Here is a 20683-nt window from a genome sequence, read left to right as displayed (position 1 = left end):
TATCGTTAACAAATCTCTTGCTTTTTCCTAAAACCTGAAATCACTGGTGGTACTCGGAAGAATGTTGTAGAAAGCAGGCCTGTACTGGAAAGCTCCCATGATAGGTTCCCAGGACAGTGTGTTCTTATACTAGGAGGTCTCTGATAATGTGCATGTCTGTATGTGCACACATGTGTACAGATATCACTCTGTAGACACGTGTGTTCCAAACAACCCCAAACTATTGTGACACATTCCAAACTATGTGTGTGTGCTTGTTCAGTACTCTTTTACCCCTCTCGTTCTCCCTCCCTCCCTCCCTCTCTTCCTCCCTTTCTCCCTCCCTCCCTCTCCCTCTTTCCCTATCTGTATGTGTCTGTCTGTATTTCCCTGTCTGTGCACATATGTAAGGTTCTCCCTCCAGCTGCCCTCCACTCTTGCTGTGCTTTCAGGGGATCCCAATAACCATGCCTCTTCAACATGGCCCTGTACCCCAGCCCACATTTCCTGGGACAAGCGAGAGTATCAACCTTACCCAAGCCCAGTGAGATTTCCCAAAGGACAGACCCTAGGACTGCAGTAGTGGGAGATATTCTGTTGAAGATGCTTGTTAGCTGGTACATTGATGGGAAGAAGAGGCCACTGTGCTGAACAAAAGAAACAGAACATGCAGACAGAGATCGGAGAGGCTGTTACCCAAGCACCCAGTGGCCCAACAAAGGAACATTCATGTGTCTAGGGCTGACTTGTTGAGAATCCTAAGAAGGGAATCTTGAGCTAAGACAAATGTTTCTGTGCCTCCTACACTCTTCCTACCTCCTTCAACAGCAGACTTCTAGCAACAAACCGAATCATCAGATACCCTTTATTTAGTATATGTATCAGTATGCTGTCATCATGATATCTGACCCATATTAAAATAGGTACAGCAACTCCTTATGCTGCATGTTTATCAATCTGCATCATTGAAAAATCTGTAAGGAGAAAATTCTGGAAGAAAAGGTGATCTGAGGGACAGATGCACCATAATACTCATATTTTACAAAGGGGAGGAAGTCACTCAAGTTGCATTGAAAGGACTGCTTGGGGCAGTCCCTTCCTAGCCACTACCTTGTTCCCTATTAATCTCATTACTAGAATCATTAATACAGCCATTTCTATAACTGTGAGGTCTCTGTTTCCAGATCTCTCCTGGAAACAGAAACCATAAACATAGAAGGAGAAGATTTTATACACTCAACCAAGAATACAAAATGTACTCACCAGATTGTTCAGTTGGATTGAGGCTATCAGACGGCAATCTCTAATGAGTTTGACAAACCACCCTTTCTCATGTTGGAGGGCATGCTCAGTCTTTGTTATATGCTTGACATTCTACTAGTGACACAGACACACCTGACCCTATTCCTTTCTCCAGAAGCTTAAAATTAAGTGGAGACCAAGAGAAATAGACATATAACAAGTGTCATACATGTTGTGATACATACTGTAACTGAGGCTTGGGCCTAAGAGTAAGTAGTAGTACGTTGGATGGAGGGTCACAGAAGGGACGTAGTATGGGCTCGATCTTCAGCATGGTTAGAAATCTGTGAGGCAGATGTCCTTGTAGCCATACACCTTCCTCACACACAAGCCGCATGCTAAGTAGATCTGTGGTATGGGGCTTGATAGAACTCCTGTCAACAGGAGAGGGAAAGGTCTGGAAGGAACAGATAGGCTTGCTGTTGAGACAGGCTCATGAAGGCCCTTATTCCATACCTTGAGATTTGAACAAAACCAACAGAGAAAAGAGATAGTAACTGTGAGGGCAGGAGATGAGGCAGAGAGGATTGTGATCAAAGCATGTTATTTGTGTGTGATAATGCCACTGGGAAAAAAATCCAATGTTTTATACAACTAATAGATTCTCATCACAATAGTTTCAATATATATATGTATATATATATCACATATACACATACACACACACACAGACACACAGACACACACACACACACACACACACACACACGCACGCACGCACGCACGACCCCTGAAAACTTTGTTGACTCTAATAGGCTACCTACTGGCTACTAGGAACCATTAAAAGGGCTCTTTTCAAATTCTTTATTTTTTTTAGATTTATTTATCTTATGTATGTACGTGTGTTGTCTATATGCATGTATTGTACTATGTGCGTGCCCCGCACCCAGAAGTCACAGAGGTTATCAGATCCCCCGGAATTGGAGTTACAGATGGCTGCGAGCTACCATGTGAGTACAAGCTGGTCCTGCTTAAGAGTCCAAGTGTTCCGCACCTCTCTCCACCGCCCTCTTCTTGACTTCGGATAAGGAATATTCAGAGGCCCGCCAGCTGGAAAACTAGTTTGGCTCTCTCGGCTCTTCTGAGTCTTAGGCTCCAAGTTCCAAGCTCCCAAGTAGTTTCTCATGAGATCTTTTGTTTTGACTATGAGTAGGGCTTATCTCAAGTGTACATGACTTCCTTGTAACACTTCCTTAGCTTGGAGTCCTACTTCCAAAATAGACCGATACTTAGACCAAGTTTAGACTCAACTCATTTAGGCTTGTAAGGTCCACATCGGTGAGATGCTATCTCAGAGAGGGCCTGTTGATGTAAAAGCTGCCCCCTTTGTGCTTATGGTTATTAAGGGCCATCTCAAGCCGATTTTCGGGGCTAGGGAATCTCATTCAATTACCAAAGTGCTTGCTAAGATGCATGAAGTCCCAAGTTTGACTTCTAACACCACATGAACAAAATTTGGTGGAACATACCCATACTCCCAGCACTCAGGATGTAAAGACAAAAATATTAGAGGTTCAATGTCATTATTAGTTCAAGGCCAGCCTGAATTACATGAGATTCAGCCTTAAAGATGTGAATTACCTGTGTGGGATTGTAGTTCAGTAGTAGATCAGTAGTAGAACATTTGCCTAACATCATGTACAAGGCCCTGGGTCTGATAATAGTGCTACCAAGCAGAATATGTGTGTGTGTATGTGTGTGTGTGTGTGTACACACATATATTCTATGTTTTATATATATCATATGATAAGCACCTTGAAGAAGGAAATAGAAAAATAAAAAGATAAAGGATTGTTGTTTTTAAATGAAAGACATCAACAACAAAATGAACAAATAGAGCATTAGAAGAAGATACTTCTATATCAAATCAGACTATCTACAACTTGGGATTTTTATTATAAATATAAATTTCTTCCAAAGTAAAAAACTAGAGTAGCCACTCAAAGAGAAGCTGGCAGTACTCAGCCAATGTTATATACACATACACATATACACACACATACACATACATATATGAACCTTGGTCTTCTCAGTGGTCCTGTCCTGAGCCATAGATGTCACATGTAGGGATTCTCATCCCTAAAACTGAGTTGTCTCCATGGGGACATGTATGGGGGACCTGTACAGGTGTGTTAGTAGAAGTATTTGCAGCAATTCTCATCAGTGTAGGAACAAAGGTGTTGGAATAGTATATAGCCATGAGTAGCCATGAGCAGCAGCACATAGCAGCACTGACACAGCATCTTGCCTAGCAACAAAATAGGTGGAAGGAAATTTCTTTTATTTCACTTACATCTGTTATGTTTTGAGACAGCATTTTGCTGTGAACCTTCAGCTGGCCACAACCTGCCTCTACCTCCTGAGTATGTGTGTGCATTGCAGACATGTGTCACTAATGCCAGCTATGATGAGATATTTTAATATGCCATGTATATAAACATAAAATGCATGGTTCAGAAACTCAAAATAATGCATGTTTGTAAGAATGCAGAGAGCTATAAGAGCACATATATGTGTGGTAAGCTGGTACCCTACACAAAGGACAAAACAGGATTGAAAAGTCAGGATGCAAAGATGGGCCTTGAGAAGACCAGCACTGCAGAGTGCAGAGTCAGGGGCCGAGGGGATGACGGCCACTGTACCTCAAGGACTAAGAGGACAGAGTGGCTCCCTTTTTGACGGCATGCAACACTAACTCCCATGTTTGGGCAATACCCACTTTTTGGAGTATGGATATCTAATTAATCGATATGTAAATAAGTAAGTGAGTAAGAGGAACAATTGGTCTAAGAAAGAGAGTCTGGGAGACACAGAGTCATTCCCTGTAAATTCATTGTCAGCAGGACTCCTGTATGTGATGCACTGTGTTGACAGCTGTGTTACAAGAAAGGGACGGTGCGCCTGGGACACGGGAACCCAGCTCCTGATCCAGTTGTGGAAGGTTAGGAAGAACACCCCGAGAGACTAAGTCCAAAAAGATAAGTAAGCAGGAGGCACAGAATAATCCTTAAGAAGCAGGAGGAATCCGTATGCCGTCTGAAATTGACTAGAGTAACTGATACTTGATTCATCTAAGACAGAGCATGACAGCCACTTTACGAGGGGAGCCTCACAACATGGTTCATGTTCTGGAACTATCTTCCTCACAGACTGATCCTCTGATAGGAAATACAAGCAAAGAAGTGTTCCATTCTCCTTCCAGGGCAGGCAAGCAAGTGCATAACTCCAAGTAGGTGATGCCTAGAGCGGTCGTCCACCAGGAGCCGAGCTTTCTGCCACCCTGTGAAACCACGTCAGCTCTGCCTCAGAGTGGCACGCGTTGAACAGAGAGGCATTCTGCCTGCTGAGCTAGTTCTTGCGTCTCTACTCCTCCTTCGGTCGTGATCAGAATCCTTCATCCGCGTGTGAGCACAGATGCTCAGCACGGACGCACCTGACGGGTCTCACTCTGGGAGATGTCATCGTGAGGGTGTGAGGCTTTGGGCTCAAAGTGGCTTGATGAACCCAGTCTGAGAGGCATTAGCAAGGCTGATGCTAGAGGGAACGCACAAGAGCGTCCACCTTAAGGAGTCTGGACCTTGAAACCAGCATCAGCATCCCTGAAAGGCTGGTTAAAGCAACGCGTATCTATTTGGCCATTAAAAACTAACATCTCTGACAGGGCTAGACCTTGTTGATGTTGTGGGGGATGTATACTTTCAGAAGAACCACTGAACCATGCCGCTGATAGATGAAGATACTGAAACCTGGAGAATAGGACTCTGTAAAATCACAGCAATTTTCGGTGAGCTATCCCAGACCTAGTGAGAATGTAAAGATAAGAGAGAGAAAGCTGTGGAGATTTTGGACTAAGGCTCACACTGTCAGGGGCTCGCCCAATGCCTATGAGATAGAGATCCTTCCAGTCCCACAAACACAGTCACCTTCCTCCTTCAGCTGGGCCTCAGAGTCGCTGCCACGTATTGGGTAGGGTCACAACAGCAGCAGAGGAGAGAGAGGCAGGGGCTGAGCCTAACAAAGCCCTGTAACCATCATTGCAAGTCAGACTGGCTATGCTGTGTGTGAGTTATGTTTCCAGCCTCTGTGCAGGCTTGGGTGGAGCTCAAGTCAAAACGACGAGAACCAAGGAGAGTTGAGGGACATCTGTCTTATGCTCCGTGACAATCTGAAGTGGCAGAAACATGTTCTCCTGCTCAACCCAGGTGACAGTGCTCCACCTGTCAGCGCTAGTGCCTACCTACCCAGTGGGCCAGTGGCTGCTCTGGCCAAACAAATTCCCCACTAGAAACCCTCTGGAACATAAAGGGATCCAGCCAGACTTCTCCCTTTGTCAGTCTGCCATTGTGTGGGCTGTATTCTGGGAGAATGATGGCCAAGGCAGTTGTAGGACTTTCAATGCTTTAAACAAATGGGGGGGGGGGGACTGAACAAAAGGAACCACAGGCCTGATTACTAGAAAGAAGGCTTAATTGGCTTCAGAGAAAGTGCAGGAAGTGTGTGCTTTTGCTCCCGTTTGTCAGGCCCTAGTGAAGAGCTGGGATGGACAAAGATTCAGGCTTGTCCCCCCCACACACACCTCATTGTCTGGCCCCTCCCCCTCTTTTATGAGGAATTTGATGGAGGAAGACAAGTAAGTCATCAGACGGGGTCCCCTGCCACCAGCAATGTCAGTTATTGAGTCTAAGGTGCATTGTTTGGGCATTAAGAGTTCAGAGGTCAAACCTCTCTGTTTACTATATACCCAGGACCCAGAATACTGCAGAGATCTCCCATAAGGAGCTAAATTTTTGTTTAGAGCAACTGAATCATTAAGAGACCTTATTTAAAAAAAAAAAAAAACTGGGGTTTTATTTTAATCGTGTGTATGCGTGTGTGTCTCTAGGGAGGGGCTGGGAGTGCATCTGAATGCAATTGCCCTCAAAGGCCAGAAGAGAGTGTGGGAGTCCCTGGAGCCAGAGTGACAGGTGGTTGTAAACTGTGTGACCTGGGTGCCAGGAAATGAACGTGGATTCCTCTGCAAGAGCAGGACCTACCTTAACCAGTGAGCCACCTCTCCAGCCCCATGGGGTTGTTTGTGTGAACTGTATCATCACCACATGCTATTACTAAGGATGAACATTTCCTGCACTGAAAGTTGCATGATTCCGAATGTCATAAAAGTGTGGTTTTGCCCACTGAATTGTTCCCTTCAGTAAGGCGTCAGTCGCTGGGCTGCTAAGCACATGCGTCTCTGTATCTAAGTTTGCTAGGTTACCTTTCAAGACTGTATGGGTGCTGCAGATGCATTTCCCACCCCAAACCCCAAGACTTTTTTGGTCACATTGTGACTCATGAGGAGGGTTCCTGCATTTCATTCCGATGAGTCCTATATCTTGGTTGACCAGGGTAGCTGAACAAACCATGTCACGGCATCTGAAAACATGTCCTCTGGTAACACCACGCCTGCACGGACGACACATATTTATTAATGGACGTTTAGAGAACGCAAGGTCAATAGCCGGACAAGGCCTCTAAATGCCAATAAGAGATGTGGTGAACAGGACGGGATATGATATGGTTCTTAGAGCACTTCTCTAGAATGTGTGAGGGCCTGGGTTTGACCTGTATCACCACATAAACTGAGTGTGGTAGGCCATGCTTGCAACCCCAGTGCTGGGGAGGTAGAGACTGACGGATCAAGCCATGCTTTGCTATTGAGGTCTGTAGGATAATTTAAAGAACACAGAACTATTGGAAGAATATGATTTCGTTTTGATCCTATGTGTGGGGATACGCAGGCTGCTTCAAACTGACTGCAGCAGCTGACTATGATTTGCTTCCTGTGTGCTCGAACAGAGGCGTGATTTCGCCAGCTGCAGATGGTTTTTGAGATTTGGAGTTCTGGGGACTTTTCGGAGGGTACCTAAATGCTAGCGCCCCGAGAAGCGGGGTCCATTGGTGTCTTATTGTTCATTGGTGATTTTTGTTGGTGTTTGTTGTTGGTCACGGTTTGTTAAATGTTTGTGAGCAAAGAAAAATCAACAAGAAGAAATAAGATATTCTGACTCAAAGATCAAACTTGCCCCCAAAAATTCGAAGTCCCTAATCGGCAGGAAGTAGTCCAAAGAAGACACTGCCCCTTTTCTAACCTCTGACTTTATTCAGGGAGCTTTCCTTTTCCCTCTACCAGTTTTTTCCCTCTCTTATCTAATGTTAGGGAGTTGAAAGGGTAGAAGAAAAGGGGTGGAGAAGGGTGGAAGGAAAAGCACCCACAAAAAATAGCAAAAAGACAGTTACAGAAGTCTCCCTGGGATGCCTGAGGTCCTAGACAGAGGAATAGAGAGATATATAGAAATGATAGAGATAGAGAAACAGAAACAGAGCGATAGATGCCAGTATAGGTATGAGGTTGATATCAATATAATAATATATACTATTTCTCAGTAAACTCCTGAATACACACTAAAATAAAATTAGAAGATAACATGGTCATTTATTACCATTATCAGCATTATACAAGGTACGTAATTATATATGCCACAGATTTACAGGACTATAAGGACTAGCCACCCAACAGATTTGTTAACAGCAGCATCACCAGAAACTTACAATGGGTTATACTGTGATGTCATAATAGCCATGCCATCACTTCATCATCCACATGCCTTACTGCTTCTGAGTGTCTTTCTATACCATATGACTACTGTATACATTTATCAACAACTATATAAAACCAATCACTACATATCACTAATAGATCTTCATAACTAGCTGACCAGCAGCCCAACCTATAACTCACCTGATCCTTCATGGCCCCTACCAAAAAGGCCTAGAATTAGCATTGACCACAACTGCCGAGCCCATGAAGATGTTCCATAGAAAGATATCGGAAGCTATAAGCACAGAAAGGCAAATTCTCCTTGTTTTTCCTTTATTTTTGAATCTTATTAGCTTAGGCTCAAACTTTTGAAAGCATGCTCTTAGAACGGCAGCAGACACTGGGCTAAACAACGGCTGGCGGCTGTGCTCTAAAGAAGCTAGGCTCTGTCTCCAAGATTAAGTCTGCTCTTATGGGTTGAATCCTTGGTCCTGCCCTTCTTAGCCCTTAGTGTCACACACACTAGTGAACCTCTTTACACCCTGGAAGCGGGGCATATCCCTCAGCATCCCAGCACTCCACAGCCACACGTAACCACCACATCGGCCTTGTGAGGAAAGAAATGTCCTCTACAAAACCATTTATTTTTAATTTTAAAAACGACTAATTTGCTCCCAAAGAATGTCAGAGATACTTAGGGCTATACAAAGACCCATCATTACCAACAATTGCTACTAAGGCTAACCCCTATGTAAAATATCATGCATATAAATGGGTTAATTTTGGACCAGTTCAGACTATTAAAGCTTGAGTCTGCCCTGAGCCTTATCCCAAGGCAGTGCTCGGGAACATCACGATAGCAAACGCCTTGGCTATATGTATTCCTGTTTGGTTGGCTTGTTTTATATCTTTGAATGTTTAAATAGGCAATAGGAATGCTAATTAAAATGCAATCATGCAGATAAATTATACTATGTTCCTAAAAGGTAAAATGGAAAATCTTTTTTATTTCAAAATCTTTGCAGTATCTAAGGCAAGAGCACAGTGTGAACTAAATCTAAGGGAGCTTTTCATGGTTTTTGCATATTTAAAATATTCATGCAGTATTCCTCCCTGGGTTTCTCTGTTTGTTGTATATGAAATACAGTATATTAATTATGAGTCACTTCTTGGGAGAATCAGGACTCAGCATTTCTAGTACAAATGTTCATGATTCAGGCCGTTGAATAATTTGTATTATCTGCATTCTGCCTGGAAAGGAAATGTAATATAGAACACAAAGCCTACCTCAGTATAGGCACAAGGGAAGCTTCAAAAGCGATGGTGGAGGATCAGACACCCGTGGGGTCTTCATCAGACCTGTTGCTTTCCAGTCCACAGGCCACCTTCATGCCAGTAACACCAAACAAAGACAAACGTCTTAGCGAGGGTTTCCATTGCTGTGAAGGGACACCATGACCAAAGCAACTCTTATTTCTTACTGGTTCTGAGGTTCAGTCCATTATCATCATGGCAGGGAGCATGACAGCATCCAGGCGGGCTGGGAGCTGGAGGAGCTGAGAGTTCTACATCTTGTTCCAAAAAGCAGACAGGAGAAGACTGGCTTCCAGGCAGCTAAGAGGAAGGTCTCTCGAAGCCCACCCCCACGGCGACACACTTCTTCCAACAAGGTCACACCTCCTAATAGCGCTACTCCCTGGAAAAAAAAAATGCCAATGTTTAGCAGTTCTTTTGACTGCCTCAAGCTTAGTTTCTTGTCTTCGGAGATTTGTTTTAGCTCACAGTTTGAAGGACACAGTCCTCCACGACCAGTGTGGTGACAGGAGCCTGAGTTAGCTGATCACATTAAGGAAGATGTAACTGGTGAGTACTAGCACTTTGCCCTTGTCTCGCTCTTGTCTTTTTATCCAGGCTGAGATACCTGCTCATAGGATGATGTGGTATAAACTCAAAGGGATTCTTCCATCAACAGTTGTCCTAGGTTGCTATCTGTTACTGTGATAAGACGCTGACCAAAGCCAGCTTGGGAAGAAAAAGCATTGTTTGGCTTACAGGTTACAGCCTATCATTTATGGAAGCCAGGGCAGGAACTCAAGACAAGAACTTGAAAAAAGAAACCAATGGATGAATGCTACCTACTGTCCAGCTACCTTTCTTATATGCCCCAGACCCACCTGCCAGGAGCTGTTCTGCCCAGAATGCTGTAGGCTTTCATGTCATCAAGAATCATTTAAGCATCACCATCAAGAGCAACCTGATAGAAGCAGTCCTTCAATTGAGGTATGTCAAGTGTACAGCCAAGACTAGCCATCACACGCAGTTAAACCTGAAACACACTCCTAGATAGTCCCAGAGGTGATATATAATATAGAGTCAATAATGGCAATTAATCATTCTTCTACAAGAAGACTCATTCAGTTATTACGGTTTTGGCGTTGTTTGTGTTATCACTACCACAAGCAAACAAAGTTTTAACCTTGGTCCTTCCAATTTAGCCTTGAGAGTGTCTGGATTGAAGGAATGTGCCACCGTGCCTGGTTAAGGGACTGTCGTCTATTGAGGGAATGGATCCATTGACAAATTGGGTTAATGCTATTACTTTAGAGAAGCAGCAAATGGTTTGCATCCCGCAAAATAGTGTACATGCATCTATTCCACTGCTAATGTCTGCCTGTGCAGCTCCAGGTAAGGATCTCAAGGCCCTACCAGCATGAACAACCTATATGTCTTCATTGAGACAATAGACTATACACAGAAAGCAATCGTTTTTGTAAAGCATGTGTGTGTCTGCGTGTGTGTTAGTCTCGCTTCACTGTAAGGATATTTTGCTTTGCGTATCATTTACAGCTCAGGAAGGAACTAAAAAGTAGTAACCTGTATTAATTACTTTTTATTGCTGGGAGAAATATCAAAACCAGACAACTTATAGAAAGAAGTGCTCATTTTGATGTACGGTTCCAGGCTGATCAGAGTCCATCATGAGCAAACAGTCAGAACCGGAAGCTGATAGATAGCATGTCCATGGAGACACAGGAAGCAGGGAAAACAAACTGGAAGTGGGGTGAGGCTACGAACTCTCAAGTCTGCACCCCTTGACAAACTTCCATCAGCAAGGGTCCCTCCCCAACCAGGGATCAAGGGTCTAAAGCCTCTGCGTATGGGGGACATACCTCAAGCAAATGACCATATAACCTAATTTTTTTTGGTTACCCCTGAAAGCATGAAACTATCCCAAGAGCCCTTGTCCACTCTGAAAAGGCACCGCTCAGATGACTGGCCTTAAGGCATCAACTCAACTCTGTTTTTCCCAATGTTGTAAAATTTATATTACCGTCCAATCATTTTTCCTATTGCCATATTGGCATACACTTGGAGAAACTAAGCAGTCTGGTTTCCATCATGCCCTTAGCTAGAGGACTCAATAAACTTGACTCAGGTTCTGTTTACCTCATTCACTCGCCGTCCCCTTCATTGAAATTCCACTTGGTTCCGTGACCTCTCGGGTTTTCCCCCTACTTTGCCTGCTGGTATTGTCCATCCATCAAGGTCCATGACCCTCCACTAGGGGCAGTTCATTTCCACAGTCCCTTTTGGGATTCACAGTTCACATTTGCATATAAAAAGGCAGTCACCAGTGCCACCAAAAAATAGAGTCCATTGTCTGCTCTTCAAATGAGTCTAAATAGAATCGTAGCCATTTGGAGCTAAAAGAGCCCTGAGAGATACCCCCCACCCCCACCCAGCCATTCTTCTAACTTTATAAATAAGAGAACAGACCTAAGGGATTCTGGGACTTGACAGGAACAAGAACACAGCCGGATTTTCTGAGTCCAGTCCACAGGCCCGCCCGAGGAGGTGGTTGGAGCATCCTTCAAGATCAAGGTCTGTGAGATGGAGCCACGCTGGACAACAAATGCACTGACATCTCGAGGAATGAGATCAGAGATCTCTCCACAGATGCTGTCCTGGGGGAGATGAACTCAGAAATGAGAAAGATTTTAAGGAAGTGGCATTGTGGGAGACCTCTCCATTCACTGGGCAGGAGGCTTAGGAGACCAACCTAATTCTCATTCTCCCATTAAACAGCTGCAAGCTCCGATCTGCCCTGCGCCCCATCGGGCAAATGACAGACAGAACAATTGCATTTAGATCCCCTTAGAGCACACTTTGAGATTCTGTGATTTAGGCCTTTTCTTTTAAATTATTCTGTCTTTCCCTTCAGCATCTCTTCTCATTGGAGTTTGTTGTTGGAGGCAACCTATGTAGCCTCAAATTCAAGATCCTCCTGCCTCAGCTTTCCAAGTACTGGGATCTAAGGTATACAGCACCTATCCTGCCACCTTCCCTTTTTATTTTAAGCACACAAACCACCCACCAGCCCTTACTAAGGAGCCTGAGCACCCAGGTCTTATGTGGGAGGGTGGGGGATGTCTTTTTTTGTCCTGAGTGTTACGTCTCCTCGAGATTTTTGAATATAACATCATTTTAAAGTATTAATAAGCTAGAGAAGGCCTCATGGTGTAACCTAATAACCTCTGCTACTTGATAGGCTGAGGCAAGAGGACTGGAAATTCAAGGCCTGTCTGAGCTCTGAAGCACAGTTAAGAACAGCTCAGGCAACATATGAGACCTTTGAAATTTTACATATATATATATATGTATATGTATATATATAAATATATATTATATATATGGTCAGTAATAGAATACTTGTTTACTATAAATAAAACTTTGGGTTCAATTCTACACACACACACACACACACACACACACACACACACACACACAAGATAAAAGAAAGCCAACCCAAGTGTCCATGGCCACTGCTCTGGTCTTAAACAAATATCAAATCCCATTCCCCTCCCAGAATCCTCGAAAGCATATAGTTTTTTTTATTTGCTAAGGTCTATTGTTTGCTCTACTTCTATAGAAAGACCTAGAACTCTCAGCAAGTGCGGGTTCCTGGGACAGCAACATGACTCCATCTGGCTGTCTACCACTTCATGTAGTACCAAATCCCAGCGGCATCCCCTTTAAGTATTACAGCAGATCTCCAGCATCAAATCTATGAGATTAACTGTTGCCTGTATTTAAAGAACGTCCTTGGCCTCCAGAGCCTCTGGGCATGAGTACAAAATACTGTTCAGAGGGGAGCCCACAGTAGGCAGCTCTCAGTGATCTACTTGCTACTCATTACAATGATTTAACCAGTGAGACGGAGAGCGCCAACAGGACCAACTATAAGAAACATATGACCCTTGTTCACACTTACATAAAATAGTGACAGTGCTGTTAGTAATTAGTCACCAGATCCTCCATGCTTTGTTCTTTGGCATTAGTAAAACGCCACATGAAGTTTTACACCAAATTAACATGCCTCCCATTTGACTGTTTCGGAACACTTTGAAAATGTGCTGACTTCCCTTCTACAGGAAGAGAGGCCTCCGGCTAAAGATGTGCTCTTGAATTGCTTGCTTCCGGCCTCGAGGACAGAAAGATCCCTTTCGGCCTGACCCATAGAGCTTCGGAATCATACTGTCCTGGACTGACGGCCTGTGGTGAAGGGGCTTGTCTAACACTGAGAACAGATTAGTTCATTACTCAAAGCTATGTTGCCCTGCCTGGAGAACATGGTGAGATAGTTCAGCAGGTAAAACTACACACCAAGTCTGAATCCTGAGTTTGATATCAAGACAAAAGAGGAGAACTGACTCCCTCCCGCTGTCCTCTGGCCTTCACATATGTTCTGGGAAATGGGTGTGCTCAGTCAGGAACTCACATACATAATGCTAAATAAATGGTATTTCTAAACTTTATTAACACATTATTCCGTCGAATAACCAATCATCTTAACACATTAAAGGGATGAAGGTAAAGTCAGGCTAGAGCAAGGACCTTTGCACCTCTGGGACTCAGTCCTGTTCCGTGGTCAGTTTGAGGACAGAAACACAAGCCAGTGTGGGTGGGATTAATGTTAAGCTGCTTTGTCGTCAAGGCCAAATCCGTAGACTCAGCTTTTGGCTTCCTGTCTGTACAAAGGCAAGGATACTTGTGATACCAGCACTTGAGAGAATGTGACGGGAGAATTACTACAGTTCAAGACCAACCTGAGAGGCATGGGGAATTAGAAGAGTTTGGGCCACCTAACTGGAAAAGAGAGAGGAAGGGAGGGAGGGAGGGAGGGAGGAAGGGAGGGAGGGAGGGAGGGAGGGAGGAAGGAAGGAAGGAAGGAAGGGAGAGAAAGAATGATTATTCATTGTTACCCAAACTCCTTATGATGGTGAATAGAGGGGTAAATATATAGATTACTTCCACTTTAAAGAAAAATAACCTTTGTGAGGATTCAACAGGATCCCAAATTTAGCTACAAATTCTGTTCCCAGAGAGTTGGAAGCTTTTTTTGTTTTTTTTTTTTTTGTTTTGTTTTGTTTTTTACATTAAGTAAAGGGAAAAACTGATTGTAGTGACTCATGCTTCTAATCTGAGCACTCAGGAGGATGGAGAGTTCAAAGCCAGCCTGGGCTACATAGTGTGGTCCCGTAAAACAAAGCAATAAACCCCCATCCACCTAAGTTTAATTCAGTTTACCTTACAAATGACCCAGTAGACAAATATGTATATAATATTTAATGGCTTTTTCTTGTTTCCTCCTGATATTATAACTAGCAATTTGGATCCAAGGCTTCTCATAGCCTAATGTCTGCAGACTTTGGCCTTAGTGTTCAAATTTATCTGAAACTTCCAGATCTTTGACTATCAGTTTCTAACTGAAATGTTAGCTCTCGGCTGAGACAGGCTACAGTGCTCTCTAAAGTTTTGTCATACAATCAAATATCGTTGATGCTGGAAATGCAGAGCCTAGAATTATATCTAACCCTTTTCTTTCCTGTATTCCAATTTAATCAAATCATAAGCTACTATTGAAAATGGAAATTCTCAGGCTGGAGAGATGGCTCAGCGGTTAAGAGCACCGACTGCTCTCCCAGAGGTCCTGAGTTCAAATCCCAGCAACCACATGGTGGCTCGCAACCATCTGTGATGGGATCTGGCGCCCTCTTCTGGTGTATCTGAAGACAGCAACAGTGTACTCACATACATGAAATATATAAATAAATCTTAAGAGAGAGAGAGAGAGAGAGAGAGAGAGAGAGAGAGAGAGAGATGGAAATTCTCCTGATCCACGAACATAAAATCAAGTTTCTGAAGATTTTCTCCTCCTAAAGGGAAATTCCATCGTTTCTATCGTCCTCTTTACCAAGTTTTTCTCGATGTGAAGACAATGTTACCTTAAAAGGGCCTCTCTGTTAACTTGGGAAAGGCTTAGGGTAGAGTTGCTTTAGGAACCAAGAAAATTTAAATTCCTGATCTTTATTCTTAGTGCCATAGTCAAATAAATTGAACGAACCATCTGAGATATTATACAAATGTAATCATGCATTTATTTGGAAGATATTACCTTCAATCTTTGTTGAAACAACGTATTCTAGATTCTAGTAAGCTTTTACAGTATTGGCAAGCAGAGAGGAATTACAGACTTGGACACAACTGTTTTGGTCCTGCAAGTAATTATTTCACTTAAAATACTCAACACCCCATCCCCCTTCTGCAATGTAAGCTCCTCAATCCTTTCAGATAAAAGGCTTAGATGACCTGTTGGCTGCAGCCAAAATGACTGCATATGTTCAGTAATATATTGGCTTCATCAACCACCATACAATAGGCACATATGACAGTAAATCATCTTGGGAACTTCTTGAACCCCAGCCAAGTTGTAGACAATAAAAGATCCTGGTTGTAAAGTCAGCTATAAAAGTTAATTTCATACAGGTTCCCCAGAACACATGCTACGTTCAGTTCCAAGCAGATGTGATCTTGGAAGAGCAATGGAAAATGGCACGAAGCACTTTTGCCGACTTTCCATATCAAGAGATCCAAACACTTAAGTGTTTTGTGTAACCTTGGGTCATGAATGCATTACAGCAGGTATGACATGTAAATTCTTCAGGCTTCCCTAGTGCCCAAGACATGGTCTTTTCCCTTCCCTCCACAAGAAAGACTATTCTTCTTCCGATTATTTACCCATAGAGCCAGAAACACAAAGGCTTAGAAAATCTTCACAGGGAAAAATAACAGCATATTCTCGGGGCTGCTTTTTGAAATAAATTATGTTTTTAAAGACAGGATCTTATGTAATCCAGACTGGGCTCCATGCATAGCTAAGGATGTCCTTGAATCCCGGAGTCTTCTCCCACTACAGCAATGAGAGGATTACAGGAGCGTTGGGGTTCTATGCAGTGCTGAAGGATTGAACCCAAGACCGTGTTCATGTCATGCAAATACCCTACCCACTATGTTATATCCCCAGCCCAAGACATTCTTGATATAAAAACTTTTCTACATTTTCTTATTTGGTTTTGGCTGTAGATGGGTTAGCGGGTACCTACAGAGACACTTACCTTTTCACTCAGCCACAGATCAGGACAGGAGACAAGGAACTGCTGAACCATTAGCTATATGGGCCACATAAGATGAGAAGACTGAAATTGGACTATTTATCAAATACGCAGTGTCACAAAGGCCACTATGGACTACTCTGCCAAGGCCCAGTGTTGACTCTTATTCTTTCCTTAGATCACCCACAGTTCGGAGCTCAAAGCACATTTCTCCCCATTTTAAACAATACCTAGGCTCCTGGTAAGCCATGCACTTACAGAGCTTTGCTATTTGAGCCCTTCTCTGGGCCCTGCCTGAGGTTCCCATTGAGAGGTCCGAGGAATTGAATCTCGGTAATTATCATCCGTCTCTGGCTTCTCTTCCGTTGCAGCAGAGATTTCAGACATGTGATAAAGACAGAGCATCTTCACGAGAGCTTTACCTCCCCCAACCCCCACCGAGTTCCAGCTCAAAGCACAACCCAAGGCGAAGACATTGTAGGGCAGTGGGAGGCCGAAGGAAGATTGAGAACATCATGAACCTACTAACCATACACCTGAAACCAATTAAGGTCCACCTCGGGGTTAAGGCATACCAGGCCAAACAAAAAGTCACATGATGATGTTATGTGGTCCCTATTTATACCATTGAATGTCCCACCAGCAAAACATGCCACAGTGTCAACTGATGCCCCCTCTTATTGTAAATGTGAATCAGGACAAGGTCATACATCTGTAGCTTATTCCTATCAGGAAACACGTGCTATATCCTGTATCTTTAATACCTCTCCAAAGTTCATGGACTAACAACTTGGTCTCCAAGCTGTGGTGCTATTGGGATCGGTCAAAACTGCTGAGAGTTAAACCCTAGTGGGAGGAAGTTGGGTCACTGGGAATGCAGCCATAAAGGGGATATTGAAATCATGGCCTTGCTTCTCTCAGTCATTCACTTCCTGGCTCCCAAGGTCACCCTTATCGTATGCTACAGGCCTAAAGCAATAAATAGACAAGTGATGAGGGACTGAAACCTTTTCTCCCTTCCAGTCGTATGTCTCGGGTATGTTGTCGCAGCAACAGAAAGCTGACTAATACACAGAGGCCCGGTGACAATTAGGTAATTACCTTTGTCCAACCCTGCTGCAATCGCAAAATGCCTTTGAATGACGTAATTAACAAATAACATAAACGTACTCCTCACAATTCTTTAGTCTGGGGGATGAAGTCTAAGGTGACAGTACCAAATGACTTGGTTGTGGAAGAAGGGCTTCACTCAGTCTATTGTGTCCTCATGCAGACTGGAAGGACAAAATGGGATAAATGTGTGCCCTCATAGCTTTTTATAAGGGAATGGATAACATCTTTGAGAATGGAGCATCATAGCCTCATCCACCCCCTACCCCCTGTGACCTCATCTAGTCACCTTAGGGTTTAAGTTTGAAGAAGCATATGCATTTAAACCATACAGTGATAATCCCGGAAAGGACAAAGGAGACTAAGACTGTGATCCAGAGCGATGGCCTTGGGATGGCAGGGCTAGGAAGCAGGCCATTCCTAGTCATCACCCACATCACATTCTGGGACCACGCAGTGCGGACGTCACACGGGACTCAAGACAGAGTTCTTCTAAAGACCAGCGGGCAGTCTTAGCAAGTCACTCTGCAATTGTGCCCCCCTCCCCCAACCCCCAATGCCTCTCTCTCTTTCTTAAGAGTGAAGAAAGCGAACCAGGCATGGTAGCTCATGCCTATAATCCCAGCAAGTAGTCGACTAAGGTGGGAAGATTACAAGTTTGTCAATACAAAATAAAATAAACTAACACACACATGCACGCACGTGCGCATGTACGCAGGCATGGGCAGGTCTTAGAGGAAGATAGACCAGAAATGAATTCTTATGTCCATTCTCAATTTTACCTACTTCACGAGGCCTTTGGGTACAAGTGATAGGGAAAAGCTGGATTTGTAGGCAAACATGTCAGAGATGGATTTTGCCAGCCTTTGCCACACTTTATCCTAAGTATATTGATAGTCCTCTCCGGAAATAGGCATACATGGGCTGAGGAAAGTAGGTTTGTTGCTCAAGTGTTTGTCCAGCCTTCAGGAAGCTCTGGGTATCATTTCCAGCTCAGCATGAAACCAGGCATGATGGTCTGAATCTCTAATCCTAGCCATGGGAGGTGAAGGCAGGAGGATTAGAACTTCAAGGTCACCCTTACTATTTAAGGATTTAGAGGACAGCCTGGACTGTGTGAAAGGAAGGGATGGAGAAACACAAGGAAGCAGGGATTGGAAGAAAGGAAGGAAGGAAGAAGGGAGGGAGGGTAGGAGAGAGAGACAGAGAGAGAGAGAGAGAGAGAGAGAGAGAGAGAGAGAGAGAGAGAGAAAAGGAAGGAAGGAAGGAAAACTAATATATGTTTATCAAGTTATAGCTGGAGTGAGCTCAGAGCCAGAAAGGGCATTTGTCTTCTTAACAGGGGAAAGACAGGCCAGGCCAGTAAGAGCAAGACGTCTGCTCAAACTTCCCAGGTCCTGCGAACTGCCAGTTAGTCTCTGGAACTGACTCTTACATTATTGGTTGGTTTTCTCAGAACCAAGTGCGTGTGGTTTGGCTTTACCAACAAGGTTAGAAACCGAACACCTAGGTGGTGGCTAGCTTTAAGCTTGCCAGAGGCTCTAAGCCCATCAGGTTACTACTCTGCACCAGCAGGAGAAGAGCCAGAAACAGTAGTTTCTGTCTTATATGGCTGTTAGGATCCTCTGCTCTCCTCATTTTGAAATTCAGAGCTCAGCAGGGCTGCATCAGCTCTCTGTCCGAGTGTTAAAGATCCCAACTGTTTAAACTATAGTCTTTGGCACTGAACAGTGGTGGGGTTGCTCTTCAGACTCTACAAGGAGAATGATTCCTTTGCCTCCCAACTCCTGGAAACCCACAGGTCCACAGAACACCTATAGCTCAGAGCCATCCCTCTACCAACAACTTTTGTCACCAGAACAGACTAATTTACAAGTGCTTAGAGCCAATTTGTTTTGTTTACTTTGTCTTTGGAGACAAACCAGATATTATTGCATAAGATGTAAGATGTGTCTTGTGTGGCAAGCAAGGCCCCCTCCTGCTTTAATCATCTGTCTCGGATCTGTACTGCTTCCTAGAAGGTGTAGACTGTAAAGCAGTCCAGCTTCCATTCAGTACCCACACTGTGGAAGGCTCACAACCATCTGAAACTCTAGGTGCACAGGATCTAAAACCTCTGGCCTCCTCGGGCACTGGGTCTCATGTGCGCATACACGCATGCCTTCATATAGTTAGAAATAATATAAAGAAACCTTTTGAACGTGTACTTTTGGATGGGCAAGAGGCTTCAGAGGACAAAGCATCAGAGGTGGGCATAAGGAAAAACCTGAGTTTGCTTCTCAGAACTCAACATGCTGAAAGGAGAAAATCGGCTCCCACAAGTTGCTCTCTGACCTCCACACACGTGCCATGGCATGGACACACAGACATACACACACAAATACATGTAAAACATTTTAAAATGTACTATTCCACCTAAAACTACTGCACGAATCTTTAAAGATTTTAGAAAATTATTAGACAGAAACCAGCTTAGGGATTCCTGCCTTACTTCTCCTGGGGAGGTGAACAAATGCCTATTCAGACAGACCAAAGTAAGGGTTCCCTCCATGTCCGCCTTGATGAACTGATACAGTTATGACACTTACTTATAGGAACAAGGGTGGGGTAACCCCAAAGCAGCCACATCACCACAGAGTCCCACCCTACTCCACCCCCCCCCATGTACAGTGATGTCACAGAAGATGCCTTATAGAGTTCTCAGTTAAGCTTCCACTTCCTGTGCACTGCAGGGTCACCCACAATTCTTTAGAGCTCGTGGGAGCAGGTGAGAGACTGGATAGAATCCCGGGTCTTGTATCTTGCCCTTCTTTTTACTGAGGAGTGTCAACAGCTCCATAATTGTTGCTACAGACCTAGCTGTCACTGTATTAGTCTGCTTCCTTCATGGCCTTGACTACTGGATAAAGTCATCTCTACTCCATGGTGATCATGGGTATACCAGGAAGAGAAAAACATACAATAGACACTTTTATGGTTTTATACAATTAGCAATTGGTCTTCCAAGGGCCCAGTGTTTATGCCAGGCCATTGAAAGTTGTTTAAGAGCAAACGGACACTGGAATAACAACAAGCCATGATACAGTCGGACATCTGTGTAGCACTAGAGAGTCAGCCAAGCACTTTCATGTCTATCACATTTGTACCTTCCCCAGAACACCCATGTTTGTCACATTTGCCCTGCCATGACCTTCCTATTCTCATTTCATAGATTAGTCACTGTAACCAAGATGTCCATTAGACACCGTAACCAATACGGCCA

The 20683-nt window shown here is 43.9% G+C and overlaps 1 long non-coding RNA gene across 4 annotated transcripts in view; it reads right to left on the bottom strand.

Moving 5' to 3' along the window:
- The window catches only part of LOC108348536 (uncharacterized), a 125499-nt gene that overhangs the window by 57732 nt on the left and 47084 nt on the right, over window positions 1-20683 (bottom strand). Inside the window, exons 5-6 of one of the 4 annotated variants that reach the window (XR_010059124.1) lie at window positions 9340-9554; window positions 7738-9243 (exon numbers count right to left, since the gene is read on the bottom strand). This is a non-coding gene — a long non-coding RNA (uncharacterized LOC108348536). Of the gene's footprint in view, window positions 1-7737; window positions 9555-11635; window positions 20054-20683 lie in introns of those variants that run through there. The other 3 variants (XR_010059123.1, XR_005495410.2, XR_005495409.2) reach the window with 3 other exon arrangements.

Source organism: Rattus norvegicus, chromosome 17 (genome assembly GCF_036323735.1).
Source record: "Rattus norvegicus strain BN/NHsdMcwi chromosome 17, GRCr8, whole genome shotgun sequence".
In the NCBI taxonomy this organism is placed as follows: Eukaryota; Metazoa; Chordata; class Mammalia; order Rodentia; family Muridae; genus Rattus; species Rattus norvegicus.
The sequence above is the reverse complement of the archived record's forward strand: the minus strand, read 5'-3'. Positions and strand labels throughout refer to the sequence as shown.